The sequence below is a fragment of the Erinaceus europaeus genome, chromosome 5 (assembly GCF_950295315.1).
Source record: "Erinaceus europaeus chromosome 5, mEriEur2.1, whole genome shotgun sequence".
Lineage (NCBI taxonomy): Eukaryota > Metazoa > Chordata > Mammalia > Eulipotyphla > Erinaceidae > Erinaceus > Erinaceus europaeus.
The window spans coordinates 107,044,515-107,062,024 of record NC_080166.1 but is presented as its reverse complement, the minus strand read 5'-3'; positions in this window follow the sequence as shown (position 1 = coordinate 107,062,024).

Below are 17,510 nucleotides of genomic sequence, written 5' to 3'. Positions count from 1 at the left end.
TAAGTTAGATGGAATTCACACACAAAGACTTTACAAGGTCTATACAAATGCAGTCTTTTATAGTCAGAAATGGAGACATATTATAAACAAGAATCAACTAAGACTATTTCAAGCAAAACCAGAGTCCCCTAGGGAAAAACAGGATCCTTTTATTATGCAGATTAACTCACTTGTCTGGACCAGACAACTCCAGATTGACTGATGTTAAAATTCTACTTTCCAAACAAATTGAAGCTACAATTACGTTAATTTTTAAGTCAGTAACTAAGAGTTTGTAGGACCTGAGCATACAACCCCATTTGGATCTGTTCTTTTTTTTGAAAAATTAGTGCAAACAAAATGAAATGCAGAGTAAAATAAAGTCCTCAATGTCACAATTTAAATGGAAATGTAATTTTTTTAGATAATATCAAGAGAGGCTAATCCCAGAATCTATGCTACTATTTATTGTAGACAAATGGATTGCAGATGATAGTCTGTATAGCATTGGAGCTTTAGAACGGTTTGTTTATTTGTTTTTTTTTTTTTTTTTGTCAATGAAAACTTTTACTGGTTCACTTCAAACCCAGTTCTAGGGTGTCATATCTCAAGTTATTCCTGACTCCATTCATTAGAGAATAGAATTTGAAATCAAAATTTTAGGGGTTGCTGAGGGAAGACTCCTGGAAAGGAAAGACATCAGCAAGCCTACACTAGTAACCTCCTTTCCACCTGATTGCCAATGTCATAAAATGCAGATGTGCTCACCAGGAGACAATGGCTAAAATTTATCCCCACAGGGATAAATTAGCATCCCCTAAACTCATATAAAAGTTAGAAGAAGGGGAAACTGTGGCCCTCCAGCATGTGTTCCCTCATCTTCCTTTCCTCTTTCTCTTTGTAACATGTGTACTCAACCAGATGCACTACCACCCAGTCCCTTCTATTTGTTCTTTGCATTCATTCTTCTCCTAAATCTCTGGTTGATATATGTCATTAACTTAGAATCACTCTTGGTTATCAATATGGTAAATATTTCTTGTCTATACCTCCTAGCATGTGTAGAGCTGGGGTTTAATCTAAGTGATGTTGTGGTCTCATAAAAATAAAAAATAAAAGACTAATACTTGTTTTAAAAAGAAGAACTTGAAGTCATTGGCAGGGATATTACATAAAACTCAACTATAAGTTAGATTAAAAAGAGACTTTGGAGGCTGTCTGATGCACAGATGGCTGAGAACACACATTACAGTGCTCAAGGACCCAGGTTCAAGACCTAGTCCTTACCCGAACTGGGGAAGCTTTACAAGCAGTGAAGCAGTGCTGCATTCCTCTCTCTCTACTTCTCTCTCTCTCTTTTTCTCTCTCTTTCTATCTCCCTTTCTCTATCTTCCTTCCCTCTCAATTTATATTCATTGACAACAATAAAAAAACAAGCGCAACAAAAGGGAAACTAAATATTAAAAATTTTAAAAATTCTTATTGAAAAAAGTCATTACAGAATGAAGCCTGTTGATGACAGGGGGAAAAAAACAGTAAAGTAACATTTTCTATAATTCCTGTCATCATCTATTTCCATGTTTAACTTGTAGTAAAACATTGCATGTCACTCTAAAACATAAAACGTTGTTTGAAACGACAGTTGAAATAGATTTACAATTGACAAATATAACAGAATTATCATAGAATTTAAAGCAGCTATAATTATTAATTGAAGAAATCTAATGATGTAGAAACATCCATAATATAAATATCAGAAGTGAGCTTTATCACCAAGCTGTCCACCTGGCATTAATGTCCTTTTTTTTTTCACCACCACTACCCCACCCCACCCCAAATACATTATTCAGATAGTGCCTGTGTCTTGCAAATCTTTCACTTGAGATGAACTCATAATATTCTTATGTTGATGTGGAGCAATGGTAGAAGAGAAGAAAAGTAGTCTAATATCCTCTCATTATCAGATTTTAGTGAATATATCCTTAGACCCTTGTATATACTTTTCTTCTTAGGCAAAACAAAAAAGATGAGCTCAGTGAATCTTTTGGGAACATTTGTCTATGGTTCCTCATCATCTTCTTTTGCTTGAGCCATGGTTTTACTGTATAGTATTTTATGGTGGTCTTAGATATAAAACTCATGAAACCATGTGTCCTACAGCACTGCAGGTCCCAGGTTTTAGGTGTGGTTTATGTGTTTTTGCAAGATTGTTACTCCAGTACTTGCTTCAGATAAGGGTATCTTAGCTATCATCCTAGATTCAACCATATTTCCATGTTTCATGTTTTTGGTTTTCCCCATAGTTTATAAGTAAACCATACAACATACTATCCTAAGGGCTTAAGTGATAGCTTTTATCTTAACGTGTCATAGCTTAAATTGGAGTTGCAGTTGTTAAATAGAAGTTAATGAGAATAAATAAAATATAGAATCTATTTAATTATATATTACATTTTCATGGAAGGGAAGTATTAATATTTGTAAGAAGTTGGCAAGCTGAAGCATTGGGAATATAGTTGTGTTTTTTTTTTTTTTTGTCTCCAGGGTTATCACTGGGGCTTGGTGCCTGCACTACTAATCCACTGCTGCTGGAAGCCATTTTTTCCCTTTTGTTGCCCTTGTTGTTTATTGTTGTTATTGTTCTTATTGTTGTTGTTATTGCTGTAGTTGTTCTTGGATAGGACAGAGAGAAATCAAGAGAGGAAAGGAAGACAGAGAGTGAGAGAGAAAGATAGACACCTCCAGACCTGCTTCACCATCTGTGAAGCAACCCCTCTACAGGTGGGGAGCCGGGGGCTCGAACTGGGATCTTTATGCAGGTCCTTGAGCTTCGGACCATGTGAGCTTAACCTGCTGTGCCACTGTCTAAACCCCATTATAAAGATTCGATGACATTCTACTCACAAACATCAATTTCTTTTCCCATTCCATTTTATCAAGAATTATTAAATTTAAATAAGTGTAAAATTTCCATATATGTGTCAAAATACCCATTTTTTTGTGTATTCAGTTATTTCCCTGTTTTATTTGATGCCAAGTGAATAACTGAAGACTAGTCTTCCACTTTGGAAATGATGTTAACTCTAATTTCTCTACATTCTGGTCTTTAGCCACATGCAATCTGTTTTGAGAGTGCAAAATAATTGACTTTCTCAAATTAAACAATCCGGTACAAAGTAGCTATGTTTTTTATATAGTTATCTACTTACTTAATATGACTGAATATTCTGCTATGGTGATCAGTAACACCAATATATTATAGTTCATAAATTTCACTACTTCCACTTTAAGACAGAAGTATTTTTTATTTTAATTTGTGACTACTATGTTATAAGATTGTAAGATTATAGTGTATGACTCCATATGACACCTACCACTAAGTCCCCTTGCTACAAGGTCTGGATTCAATCCCCCACACCATCATAAACCAAAGCCAAACAGTGCTATGATGAAAATAGATAAATAAATAGATAAATTAAAATCAAGCACTGACCCAAATATAGCAATAAAGTAGAATAAATTATTTGGTACATTATATAGGGAAAAAAAGAACATTGTATTGGTAATGTAACAATACAAAAATAACTGGACATGAAAAACAAGAAAACTCAAATAAATTTTATAGAAACAGATATCTTAGGAAAAATCCCAAGCCACTTGAGATACTAAATCATTTTTCATAAAAAAAAAAAAAACTTTAGTAATAGGGGGAAATAGTATAACAAGCATGCAAAAAAGACTTCATGATTGAGGCTTACAGGACCCAAGTTCAGTACCTGGCGCCATAAATTAGAGCTATGGTAGAACGAATGAACGAATGAAATAAAAATAAAAATGAATCACTTAAAAAATATATGACCATTGGGAGTCAGGAGGTAGCACATCAGGTTAAGCGCATGTGGCACAAAGCACAAGGACCGGAGTAAGGATGCCAGTTCGAGCCCCTGGCTCCCCACCTGCAGGGGAGTCGCTTCACAGGCGGTGAAGCAGGTCTGCAGGTGTCTATCTTTCTCTCCTCCTCTCTGTCTTCCCCTCCTCTCGCCATTGCTCTCTGTCCTATCCAACAATGATGGCATCAATAACAACAATAATAACTACAATAAAACAAGGGCAACAAAAGGAAATAAGTAAATAAATATTTTAAAAATACATGAGCATTGATAAAATGATATACTAAATAGGTGATTAGTCAATTTCATATTTCTATAATGTAGTTAAACTAAGTAATAACATATAGTTAGCATTTTATGCAACTGTATATGATTACAGAATATGGTAACTATAAAATTGAGCCAATAATGTGAAACATTAGCTGATTTTCTAAATGAAGAAGGAACATTTTCATAGACCTTTATTTTGGAGAAACATAATCTGAAAAATTTTTTAAAAGAAAGGTATTTATGTTGGACATAATTTAAATTAAATTTAAGTGGATATAGCAATATTAATGAGAATTCATGTCTCTTGACTCTTATCCCACATGAGTGACAATGATGCTGTGTAAGGTGACAGGAAAATGACACAGTCTTTCTTATTTTTAATAAATCTTCAAGAGTTTAAAGCCATCATTGCTTTCTAATGATACTAGCCAAATATTTCAATTACAACACTATCCCATACACCTCCTTTAGATTATTACTCAGATATCTAAATAAAATATTCACCTAAAATTCATTCTTATCCTTTCAGTATGGATTATGAAAAGTTAAATATAGTTTCTAAGATTTATAGAAGCTCTTCCTAGAATGACTAGTAAGGCGTAAAAACGTAATCTACTGTGAGATTGAAAAGTTGTTCAGAAATAAATGAGAATGGCACCTAAAAGAAAGCACTTTTGTTTTTCTTCTACTTTCATGCCATTACTGTTCTGTGTTCTCTTTTATAAGTAAGCTGTGTAAATAAGTAACAGTAGGAACTGGCATTTCATACTAGTAAGAAGCCAGAAGCTGTAATATATTCTCACTATGCTATTTTTCAGTGTGTTTAGAAGAGCTCCATTTTCCGTCATAACTGGAATATAAGTATATTTGAGTAAAGATATTATCCTTCTGCTTTTCAGTGCCACTTCCATTCGCCCATGACTTGACATTCATCTATGGGTACCACGGAGTCACTGTAAACCACATTAAAGATGACATTTTACACTGTCAGACATTGCCACAGGTCCTAGAGTAAAAAATGAAGAACTTCACTAGCTTTCTTTTTTATTTTTTTTTGTTTGATGACTTCAGTACAGCATCCCAAGCTTATGGATAGAGCATATTTACACACAGCCTGTACCACTTCATTTTCATTCCTATTGAGTTCAGAGAGAAAATACCATGTATGCACTTTTATGCACTTTCCCTAAATGCATTTGAAACTCTACTGTCAGAAGAAAGATTTATAAACATATCTCCTTACAAATATATACATGGATTCCTCCATACACAGCAAGGTTCAGGTATTAGAAATGCTTAAAACATTTTTTCATCCTGATATTCCTTCAATATTATTCTCTCATTCTCCTGCATGCAGGGTATCAAAAGTCAGGTGGTTTTCCTAAAGAGCATGAATATGGAAAATGTATACTTTAACTTTTTACATTATTTTAAAAATAGTTATTTATTGATTTATTTTTACCAGAGCACTGGCTCATCTCTGGCTTATGGTGATACAGGAATAGAATCTGGGACTTTGGAGTCCCAGGCATGAGTCTCACTGCCTGAAGATAGTAGATAGGGATTGATTATGGTACCTACTATCTACCCCTGCCCTATTAATTATTTACCATCTGCCTTCAATCTGTAGTTTTTTTGTTTGTCTGTTTTTACTAGAGCACTACTGAATTCTGGCTTATGGTGGTTAGGGAGAGGGAGATTTGAACCTGGGACTTTGGAGGCTCAAGTGTGACAATCTATTTGCATAACCATTATGCTATCTACCTCTTCCCCCAACGTGTAGTTTTAATTGGCAGGTTTTTTTCAGAATTTACTTAATGCAAGTCATTAAGCATATGAATAATGTAGTAGAAGAAAATTAATGTGAACTTTTTCTTAAATAAAATTATCCAATAAAAAGACACACAAAACATCTGATTATAAGCATACATAATTTAAATAACTAATATTAAAATGATGTTTAGTAGACACATAGAATTAATTATGGCCTTATTTTGTTGGGGGGTTGGCAGAATATTATTAAGCAAGGCATTAGATAACTTCTGATCTGAGATTTGAAGAATACAGTGAAGATAAGGATTCAGAAAAGGAACACAGCAGGTCAAGCCTAGTGTCAAAGAAATAAGGATAATAAGCTGTGCTATGATGTGCTCTGATCATCACAGGGTTGCTGCCAGTGGATACCTATGAGAGGCATGAGAATTCTGCTGTAGTAGTGAGTGGGTAAATAAGAAAAACTTCTGTCAGCTTGCATCAAATGCATTTGATTTGAGCAGACATCTACCCTGGGATCAACTCTTCATAAATCACCATAGTCATTAAAGGGAACTAAAATAGTAAGCTCCTAATACACACACACACCACACACTTTTCCTAACTATTTATTATTTGCTAATCATTAATTTTGTACATGCATTATCACATTAAATCCTCTGTAGAACTTTAGGGTGCTGGGAAGTGGTGGCTTACCCAGTACAGCACACATATATGTTGTTCAGAAATCTATGTTCAAGCTCCCAGACCCCACCTGTATAGGGAGAAATTTGCATGAGCAGTGAATTTGCATGAGCTGGAGATCTCTTTCCTTCTGTCTCTCTCCTGTCTTACTGTCTCCCACACTATGTCAAATAGAAAATTCACTTGGAACACTGGTGACAAGAAAGTGGAAAAATAAAGCAATTTTAGAAATTGTCAGTATTTGTATTTACAACTCATGAAACTTCTCCCCTGCAGGTGGAGACCAGATGTGAACCTGGGTCTTTGGGAATGGTAATATGTGTGCTTAACTGAGTGTACCATCACCTAGTCCCAATATGGACCATTTATTTAGCATCCTAACCTTTATATATCTCAATTCTAAAAAAAATACTGATAAAAATATAGACTTACAGACACAAAAAGCCCTCTACAAATGTTACTTTCTATCTAATTTTCCTCACTTATTTTTTAAATCTACTTATTATTATTTTTTCATTTAATTTAATTTAATATTTTAAATTTATTTTTTATTTAAGAAATGATAAATTAACAAAACCATAAGGTAGGAGGGGTACAACCCCCCCAACACTTCCTCTCCACTATTGCAACCTTTGGGTCCATGATTACTTATTATTTTTTATTACCTTTATCTATTTATTGGATATAGACTGCAAGAAATTGCAAGAGGGGGATAGAGAGAGAGAGTGACAGAGAGACACCTGCAGTACTGCTTTACTATCTGGGAAGCTTTCCCCTTGCAGGTGTGGACTAGGGCTTGGACCCAGGTTTATGCGCGTTGTAACATGCACTCAAACCTGTGCCTCACTACCTGGCCATTCTACTTCCTTATTCTGATTTTATTTTGGGTGTTAATGGTTTATATAGTACAATTGTTGACACATGGGTACAAGGGTACAATTTCTCAATTCCCAGCAATAGCTGTCTACAAAACACCATATATGCCAAAATCCGTTCATTTCCACCATCATGCACAATGCTCATCACTTCTTCAGTACCTACCTTTCCCTTCTTTCCCATAGTCCTTTGCTTTGATGCACTCTATCACCTCCGCTCCAGTCCAAGTTTCACTCCCATCTAAATTTTGAAGAAGTCTTTGAAGAGAAAAACTGCCATTTATAATATTCTCACTGTAAACTCACAAAACTAGTCAGTATTCCAAGTCTATTTCCATTTGAATGCATCTATAATAAAAATAATTTTCTCAAAGACCGCTATGCTAAGACCATCTTTTTTTTTCTTTTTTTCCCCTTTTGTTGCCCTTTTTAAATTGTTGTTGTAGTTATAATTGTTGTTGTTATTGATGTTGTCATTGTTGGATAGGACAGAGAGAAATAGAAGAGGGGAAGAGAAAGATAGAAACCTTCAGACCAGCTTCACCACCTGTGAAGGGACTAACCTGCAGTTGGGAAGGAGCGGGGGCTTGATCCGGGATTCTTACACTGATCATGGGCTTTATGCCACATGTGCTTAACCCACTGCATTATTGCCAGACCCTACTAAGATCATATCTATCATAGAAATCTACAGTGACACACAATGTTGAGATGGAAATACCGTTCCTTTCACCTATACCAAGTATAATAACTTGGAAATTATGAGAGGTTGACTTGCATGTCTTCTTGTTCAATGTCATGTCTATTAAGTAGCAAACAACATGTCAGACAATGAACATATAAATATGAATCAATGGTACTGCTACTCCTCATGAGTCCTCCCCCACCCCTCCAGGGTTATTGCTGGAACTGGGTGCCTGTACCATGAATCCACTGCTCCTGGAGGCCATTTTTTTCCCATTTTGTTGCCGTTATTGTTGTTACTATTGTTATTGTTACTGTTGCTGTTGTTATTGGATAGGACAGTGAGAAATCAAGAGAGAGGAGGGGAGAGAAAGACACCTGTAGACTTGCTTCACCGCCTGTGGAGCAACTCCCCAGCAGGTGGAGAGCTGGGGGCTCCTACCGGGATTCTTACACATGTCCTTGTGCTTCATGCCATGTGTGCTGAAACCACTGCCCCACCACCAGGCTGGCCCCATAAGCACATATTTTATTTGGGATCATCAGTTGTAAATAATTACATAATGAAAAGAATATATATGATCCATATATAAATCCGTATTTGATAGAATTTACTTCTGTGACAATACGGGCAGATTTTAATACTAGCTTACAACTCACCGCGTTTAGCCCTTTAATATCAGACACACACACACACATATATATAATATATATGCATATATACATATATATATGAATCTTAAAGTTGTATTATCTGTAAGATGGAGAATGGAATGCTTTTCAAAAATAATATTACTAAAAACTAGTTTTGCACTGTATAAAAGACATATGAAATATCTAGGCATCCTACTGATTGTGACCTTTGCAGATACATTTGCAAACAAATCACTTTTGCTTGTTATTTGTCTACAAGGCACATTCCTTTGACTAATTTACCACGAGGCCTGTGTTTAAGGCTCCGTCCCCATTATTTTTAAATCTTGCTTTAATTAGAAATCTGGATATGTCAGAGATCTCTGCCCACAGGAAGTAGAGGTTTGGATTTCTGTAGTGATCACCCATAAATCTTGCTTGCCTAAGGGTCTGGAGATTGTGAATGGTATAATTGGAATAAATTCATTATCTTATGGCACCAAAGGAATGTACCTAACATTATGACATTCGGATAATGACAGTTTTAAGTATACTTACCCTGATGTTTTCTCCCTTAGACATATATTCTGATATTTGTTTATGTTATGTATAACCACCTGTTGTTTTGTCTGAACATCATATAATGCATAATTTTTACAAATGAATACTCCTTGAAGCTTGGGATGGGGGTGGTGGTGGTACACACTCTACACTGTCCTAGCTAGGGATGTCATGTGTATGTGTTCCCACTTGACCTCTTCTGATCAACTGTATGGTGACTGACTGTGGTTACTTTCTGTCTACCCTGGGATGTGTCTTCTCAAGGCCCTGGCAACTGGCTAATATTTTCCACTTGACTATTCTCAATAGTAACACATTTCTTTCATTGTGGGGAAAACACAGCACCTTTAGGTCTGTTGATTTACCTAGGCTGGCTTTGTTCTCAATGATTGAAAAACCCAGATAGGTTCATGGTGTTCTGCAGACATCCCTCTCTGAAGGCAAACCTCGGAGAGAATAAACTTTACTGGCTATCTGGAGGCAAGCCACAGATGGCTACTCATCCTGGGAAATAAAAGTTGATCATAAGCACAAGTTACTTATAAGGTTTAACTAAAACATATTTTTATCATAAAAGTTCACTCCATGCTTCTTTGTCACAATTGAGCTCTATATAAGTAGTAACAAAATCTAATAAAGTGCCTTCAGTCCTAGAAACTGTTGGTCCTCCACTGATGTTTCATGTTCATTCCTTGCGTCTCCTCCTTTGTCAGACCCAGAAACACCCCAACATTTCATGTGCAGAATTAATAACCTAATATAGGTTTCCACTGGAGACCATTTTGCTACAAATAGAAAGATAAAACTAAATGACCCACTTAGAAATTGGAGAATTATCTACATTGTCATTTATAAATAGATTTAATTACACTTGAAAAACAAAAGGAGTGGTGCAGAGTGGCAGAACTCTTTTCGATCTAAGTTTTAAAAGCATGTTAAATAACAGAAGTACACTCACAAGGAAAACAAAAATAAACTACATCAAATCGAAAATCTACATAACTAAAGAAGCCACCATTCAAATAGACTCCCATGAAATGGGAGAAAATCTTCTATGCCATAGATCAGATAAGAAATTAATAACCAAATACACAAAAGGCTCACCAAACTAAGCAACAAAGAAACAACCTTATTCAACAGTAGGATGAGGACATAGGCAGAATATTCACCAAAGACATATGAATAATGCTCAAGTCCCCACCTGTAGGGGGAAAACTTTGTGAGTGTTGAAGCAGTGTTGCAGCTTTCTCTCTGTCTCTCCCCCTCTCTATCATCCCTTTCCCTCTTGATTTCCAGCTGTGTCTATCCAATAAATAAATAAAGATAATTTAAATTAAAATAAAACATGCTTGTCACTAATTATCAGAGAAATGCGAGTAAAAACAACAGTGAGATACCACTTCACTCCTGTGAGAAAGTAATGCATCAAAATGAACAGTAACAACAAATGTTGGCAAGAAGTTGTGGGTAAAGAAAGCTTCTAAATTGCCAGTGGAAATGTAAATTGGTCCAACCCCTGTGTAGACCAGTCTTGAGAACTCTTAGATGGTTAGAAATAAACCAACCCTGTGACTGGGCAGTTTTTCTTCTGGAGATATACCCTAAGGAAGCAAACACACCTGTCCAAAGAAATCAGTACATACCTATGTTCCTTTTTTTTTTTTTTTCCTCCAGGGTTATTGCTGGGCTCAGTGCCTGCACCATGAATCCACTGCTCCTAGAGGCCATTCCCCCCCTTTTGTTGCCCTTGTTGTTGTAGCCTCCTTGTAGTTATTATTATTGCCATTGTTGATGTTGTTCGTTGTTGGATAGGACAGAGAGAAATGGAGAGAAGAGGGGAAGACAGAGAGGGGGAGAGAAAGACAGACACCTGCAGACCTGCTTCACTGCCTGTGAAGCAACTCCCCTGCAGGTGGGGAGTCGGGGGCTCGAACCGGGATCCTTACGCCAGTCCTTGTGCTTTGTACCACATGCGCTTAACCCACTGCGCCACCACCCGACCCCCATACCTATGTTCTTATCAGTACAACATGTGTCCTAAAACAGATGAGTGGATTATAAAGTTCAGCCCCAAGACCCTCACCTTCACCTGAAGTTGGGGTCCTGTGAGGCACTGTGTGAGTATCACATTGAAGATTAAGCTTTATTTATATATGGATAAATCTGTGAGCACTAAAAGAAATTCCAAACACAGAAATAACCCCCCTAGCAATAAGTAGAAGACCTATAGTTCAAAACTTTAAGGATAGGAAATTTTGTACTGAAAAGATGTGAACAAATGCTAGTTTCACTACTAATTCATAAATTTCTCCTCAGTTATTTGTCTAAAATAATATAAAAGGTAAAGTACTCCAATTTCTCTAGGTCTCATATCCATAGGTTTCCATGTGTACAAAAATATTTTTCTACTGTTAATCAAAGTCTCTATAGTTTTCGCTATTTTTTTCAGTTCATTATATCATTTTTTTAAATTCACTTTGGAGGAAAATCATCTAAGTCATACACTGGCTTATGTACTTTGATAATAAAATCAAAGTATTTGAAATGAAGAATGATATTTTAAAACTTTGACATTAATAAATTATTCATATTTCCTCCTTAAACTTACATATATATCATATTATCATTGTGCTAATTCATTGAAAACAGTTATAAAACTTACTGTTATATAAAATTTAATATCCACAATAAAATATTAAGTAACAACAAATGAATATCTTAAGAACTGGTAGGATGATGATAGCTCTTTAATATTAGTATTGTAATTCCTCTCTGCCAGGCTAGCTTCACAGGTGTGAGAGACCAGGAACTCATGACCGTGTGGTAATACAATTCTTTATTCATGTGGGAGCCCCAGAGTCGGGTGTGAGCACAGCAGGTTAAACCACATGGCGCCAAACCACAATGGCCGGTGACTGCCTCCTTGTCTGCACACCTGCCCTCCTCCAGTCCAGGTCGGGACATGGAAAGAGGAATAGAAGAGAAGAGAGAGAAACCAGAAACAGAAGTGGCTTTATAGGATAAAACTAAAAGTGGCAAGTCGGAAATGGAAATGGCTAGAAAGGGGGTGGAGAAAGGAAAAAGGCATGCTGGGAACTTCCTTAGCAACTGTTGCAATGGTTTTAACTGGTGGGATTAATGTTACCCTGCAGGCAGGGCGGGTCTCAAGGTATACAGAAGATAGATCAATGGGTGGGGATCTTTCAGGCAAAACAATGATCATGCAAATAGGCCATAGTATCAGCAATGCAGGGGGGGCTGGCTTAATGTCTGACACCTCTCTCCTTAGTAAAGGTTAGTAAAGGTTACCTCACTTGAAAATATGGTCTGTACAGAGGTAATAAGTCAAGTACCTCAAAATGATATTGTCATTCTAGATACCATCACAAATAACCTTACAAAAAGGGGCAGAGGGATATCATTCAAAGAATAAGCAATATGAAAACAGAGAAGGAATATTTATCCCATGCCAAAGCATGTCAAATTCGAAGTAGACAAGGTACAAATTCTGTCCTACAGTCTCCAGAGGGTGAGTGACCTTACTTTAGATCTTTGGATTCTCTCTCCAATGCCACGAATGTGTTTATTTATTATAGCAAATAGTAATTAGTACAGTAATGTCAGTTAAGCATTGATTTTTCTCTAGGCATTCTTTAAAATAACTCTGTGTTGGTTATATTAAATAGATTATATTTATTTCATGACTAATCCAAAACAGACATTGTCCTTAGCACACCACATGAATAAACTCACTTATTGTCAAAATATTTGTATAAGTTAATACTCTTATTCTAATTTCTCAAAGACCAAAACTGATGTAGAAAAAGTTAATTTTTTTATTTTTTACAAAGCCACACAGCTAGAAAACTTCAGAACTGTATACTATGTATACTGTATACTTCTACTATACTATGAAGCTCTATACAGTACTGAAATTTGACACACAAAACCTTAGCTCTAAATGCTTTTTTCCTATGTTTTATATAATGAAAAAGAAACAAAAGATTATTAAGAAAGTTCTTAATGTCATCTGATCAGTGATGTTAGCTGTATTTTAACCTATGTGGTTTGACAAGACAGATGGATTTCTAATCATTATACTATCCATCTCTCAAGTAGTTTCATTAGACTGAGTCTGTTTTCATAAATAGATCTGCAGAAGAACAGACTGTCTGATCAACACATGAATTATGGTTGTATGGATACTTAGTAAACAAAGATTGGATATTTGTCTTAATATCTTGTGAGGTGACATACACACAACACACACACATAGACTCATAATCTATAACTGTAACTTACATCATGGGCTTTATTCAACATAACTATTTTATTGTCATAGCCTCAATGAAATTTGAACTTCATAATCAAGTTTCAATCACTCTACGATAAATTACAAGATACTCTTAGTATCTTCTTTCCTAAAAAGATCTCTTGCATTTAGAGATCTCTTTGTAATGTCAAACAAAATTCAATACATAGTTATAGAATAACATTTTAACTAAACTTTTTTTTGAACTTTTAGAGTATTTGTGCTGTTCTAGATTGAGGTGTTTGAAATTCACTGCATAAGTAATGAATAGTTTTACTATTTTGTTCACAGTGACTCAGCAAGTGACTGAGACTTACTTTCTATATTCCTTTCCTTATATATTGTTTACATACCCCTCTCATTAACATCCTACATGCTTGTCACACACACCTACACATACTCACACATGATAATTTTATATATTTCTGGAAAATACAAAGGAAACTGTCTAGTATACCTTTCTAAATGCTAAAAGAAAGTACTATTAAATGGAGTGTAACAATAACATTAACACTCTAAAATATTAATCATATATGTACACTGTGTATATGCATGTTTTTCATTCAGAGATTTCACATTATGACCATTTACAATTTATTTTTACAGTCATTGATTCCATAGGCAGGTGTGTAACTATGAACAGGTAGTAATATTAGAACAATTAAAATTAGCTAGTGTTTGGTGCTGGAACAATTATTTATATCATCTAAAAGATTTTGTTTTTGTTAACTGTTTTTGGAAATATAAATAATTCATTTGAGTCACTTCATATTATAAAATTGGAGGATAATGCATTCAGTTATGTTATTAATAGTGTTTATGCAATGTTGAAGTGAAGATATATGTACATATATCTAGTGTACATATATCTTCATTGATAATATAAGTTTACTTCTCTATAAATTTTTTACTTTATGATTACATTTTGCTTTGCGACAACCTACAGGGAAGACAACTTTTCTCAAGACTAATGTCAATTTCTGTATTTGACATTGAAGCAATTGAAAATTATTTATGTTTTGACATGCTATCTTATTTTGAGATTGAATTTTAAAAGTAAATTAATGTATCCTTTTCCAAGTTTTTAATTTATTTTTTTTTCTTTTTGCCTCCTGAGTTATCTCTGGGGCTCTGTGCCTGCACCATGAATCCACTGCTCCTTGGAGGCCTTTTTTTTTTTTCCTTTTTGTTGCCCTTGTTGTTTATTGTTGTTGTTATTGCTATTGTTGTTGTTAGATAAGACAGAGAGAAATCGAGAGGGGGAGAGAGAGGGAAGAGAAAGATACACACTTGCAGACCTGTTTCACTGCTTGTGAAATGACCCCCCTGCAGGTGGGGAGCTGGGAGCACAAACCAATATCCTTATGCAGGTCCTTGTGCTTTGGGCCAGGTGCGCTTAACCCGATGCACTACTGCCTGGCCCCTATTTTAGTTTTTTATAAATGAATTTTTCTTTTCTTTAAAAAAAAACTTTTACAAGATAAAGAAATTCACATGAGAGAGTGGGAGAGAGATAGAAGAAAAAAAAAAGAAAAATATTTCTGAATATGTAGAGCAGGAATTGAATTGATAAATTTAGGCATGCAAGTTATCTGGTGAGCTATTTCCCCCATCCACTAACATTAACTTTCTCCTCCTTCTCCTTCTCCTTCTCCTCCTCCTCCTCCTCCTCTCTCTCCTCCTCCTCCTTCTTCTTCTTCTCCTTCTTCTTCTTTGCCTTTTCCTTCTCCTACCTCTTCTTCCTCCTCCTCCTCCTTCTTCCTCCTCATTTTCTTCATCTTCTTCTGCCATTTGATTATTTCGGTCTTTTGTAAAAATGATTTTTATTAGTGATTTAATAATGATAGACAAGATTGTGGCTAAGAGGGATACAGTTCCACCACAAGAGTTCTATATCCCAGACCTTCCACTGGAAGGTTCTTTTATCTTTCTGGTAGTATGGCCCAAAGGTCTTTATGGAAAGACAGAAGCAAGGCATTCCCTTATTTAAAAGTTGAGCCTTAAGGGGCTACGTGGTGGCATACTGGATTAAGTATGCATGCTACCATGTGCAAAGACCTGGAGTCCCTACTCTCCACCTGCAGGTAGTGGGGGGTGGCATTCAGGAGCATTGAAGTAGGTCTGCATGTTTCTCTATCTCTTTCTCTCTCCCCCACTATCTACTCCTCCCTTTTGAATTTCTCTTTGATTTATCCAATAAAAAATTAAAAATAGCTACCAGGAGTAGTGGCTTTATAGTGCTATCAGTGGACCCCAGCAATAATCTTGGTGGAAATAAAGAGAAAAAAATTAAACTTAAAAAAAAGGATGTTCTATCTTAATGGGATTAATTTCCATATGAGATAGAAAATTTCACATGAGAGCTAGAGAAAAGGTAGAATACCACCCTAGTACCTAAGTTTCTGGAAATTGTTCCAGGAATCTTAAGCGGTCAAACTGTGCATATGAGCTACCCCTTAGGGTTTCTCTTAAAAAATATGAAGACATAAATATTGAAAATTGTATTATTTTCTTTTACCAAAAACTGAAATTGAACACATACCAGAAACTCTAGTTTTTATTTATTTATTTATTTATTTATTCATTTCCTTTTGTTGCCTTTGTTATTTTATTGTTGTAGTTATTATTGTTGTCTTTGTTGGATAGGACAGAGAGAAATGGAGAGAGGAGGGGAAGACAGAGAGGGGGAGAGAAAGATAGACACCTGCAGACCTGCTTCACTGCATTTGAAGAGACTCCCCTGCAGGTGGGGAGCCAGGGGCTCAAACCTAGATCCTTCCACAGGTGCTTAGGCTTTGCACCACGTGCGCTTAACCAGCTGCGCTACCGCCTGACTCTCCAGAAACTCTATTTCTATTGGATCAAGATTTGAATGAATGACTGAGGCTGTTCTATGTTTTTATTAGTCTACTACAAGATGCTGAGGCTGGGATTTTTCACCGAGAGTCTTTGAGTAAATGATTTCTCAGGATCTGACTTAGTCTATACATGAACTTGAGGTCAGAACCTCCCCGTGTTTGCTACTAAACTGTTAATTAACAAAATATCTTTCAGGATTAAAGCAAGCTCTCTTGACGTTCAAACCTACTGTAACTTTCCTTTAGCCAGAAAGTCATGCATTCTGCACCTCAATATAATTATTTTCTAAGGTTAACTCTTCAAAAAGGAATGAAGTTTTTCTCTTAATCTTTGAAGTAGAGACTTCCTATTCAAAATTTTTTGAACAATTATCTTTGATTTCTGCATATCTGAATTCCCACCTATTAGTACTCCTATGAATATCTCGAGAGCAATTTCTCCAAGCTTTCTGTAATTCAAGAATCTTCTCTTTTTCTTTAATGTGTTTCAGTAGTTACTATGTGTGGATTATGAAGACAAGACACTAACAATGAAAAGGTAACAATTTTAAGCAGGTCCCCCATGTAGTCAGGTATCATTATTTATACACATTCTGAAAATTTCTTGCCACTTTAGCCCACATCACTATTCCTTTTTACAGCCATAACCAAAAGATTACAGAAATAAGTTAACAATACTGAGCGTGCATCAATATATACATATTGTACAGAAGGTATTATTCTTATTGGATATACATATACATTTGTATGTATCTCTCTATATATGTGTATATATATAACATGTATAAAATATATGTCATTATTTAATTCTCATAATGTTCTGAGTTATTTTTATTACAACTGGTGAAGAAACAGTCTAAATAATGAAAGAGAATAATAATTACTCTATTTGTATTAAGGTGAGGATTTGACACAGATAAGTAATCTGACTCTAATATTTACTATTTGGGTAACTGCTACTTTTCCTGTTATATAAAAGCAGTCTTTAAGG